A 1,633-nucleotide genomic window follows, 5' to 3' on the forward strand; every position below is an offset into this window, starting at 1 on the left:
GAGAGAGAGAGAGAGAGAGAGAGGAGGGGGGATATTTTTAGACTTGTTTACTTACGTGCATAGGAAACTATTTCAATATCAAATAATTTCCACTGCTCTTCGGGTTCTACTAAATTAACAACCAATTCCAAACCAAAATAATTTTTCATATTCAGCAGGTTCTGAGTATTTACATTATATTTTTTCTTTGTGTGTAGAAATCCAGGATAATGGTATTAAATCTATTAAATTTTCAGTGTTATTTTTCTTTGGCAGAAAAAGTACAATTGCGTATACATCTTCTTGATTTGCCATCTAATAAATACATAAAATCACTAAATCAGTCTTAATATAAACTGCTTCTTATTTATACGTTATAGATGAACCATCAACGTCAGTAAGCAACGAAGAAACGACATACCTAGAGAATGATCTAAGTAATCTACGTAAGATTGAAATTATAAAATAATGTTTCAAAAAGACTCATTCCTTAATTTTCAAAATATTTGATGAATATGTTTATTTGAAAACATGCTAAACTTTTCATCAAATTTCATGAAAATGAAAAAGTGGATCTTTATGGAAATATAGCCTTCATTTATTATGGACATAATTTATTGTAAATTTTTTAAAATATTTTTTAAAATCTTTGATAGAATATATTAATAAAAAATGTGAAGAAAATGCAAATACAATTATAACAGCAATGAATTCTATAAAAAGGAGCATATTATATGATTTCGATAAGAAAATCACAGATTTGAAAAGTACAATAATTGCAAATTGCATTTCAGAAACATCAAACAACATTCAAACTTGTCAACAAGATATAGGGATAACATTTCCAATAAAAACAATAGACGAATTTTTATCTTTTGAAGAGGCACTTGCAAACTCTGATGAGAAGAAAAAGGCTTTAGTAATTATTGAATAACATTTTAAATATATTATTACTTTTTATACGCGATATAACTTATTTGTATTTACAGAAAAATTTTTATCGAACATTAATATTTGGAGAAAAGTGTATCAAAATGTGTATAAAGAACTTAATGACAGCAACTATTTCAAAAGACGTTGAAATCAAATATTCTGCCCTTGGAAGACAGGTTAACGGAGTAGGAAAACGCAACTTTAGTAAAACACAAACTTATATGTGTATCAATGGTTAGAATTATGTCAGATAAATTTTGAATGAAGTTACCGTGGAAATTTATATTCAACAAATATATGTCTTGCAGATGTACTGTTAACAAAATTTGTCCATACTGAAGAATATAAAAAGTTTTCAAGTATTTTGAGTCGTTGGCTGTCTGGAGCCGCAGATCGTGAAGGAGAGCGGAAGCAGCGAGTACGTTGAATAAATTAAGATTTTGTGGTGTGTGTTATGTCTATTGTTATGTCCTGGATTTTTGGAAAGTGAGGACGCCGGGGTGGGGGTTTATCTTTTTGGAGATCTGGGAAAATAAAGGAAATAGGAGACACAATCAGAGGACCGGCTAGTTTAAAGTGGGCCCCTTATACTGGCCGGGAATATCATCACCTTGTGTCTTGAGGGTAGGTAATTGGTGGGAAAAGAGAGTGAGACAGTAGAACGTAATCTTTTTAAACCTTTTTTATTATGTATTTTACTACTTGTATGTCCCGTATGCGG

Source organism: Wasmannia auropunctata, unplaced genomic scaffold, assembly GCF_000956235.1.
Source record: "Wasmannia auropunctata unplaced genomic scaffold, wasmannia.A_1.0 LD336074.1, whole genome shotgun sequence".
Lineage (NCBI taxonomy): Eukaryota > Metazoa > Arthropoda > Insecta > Hymenoptera > Formicidae > Wasmannia > Wasmannia auropunctata.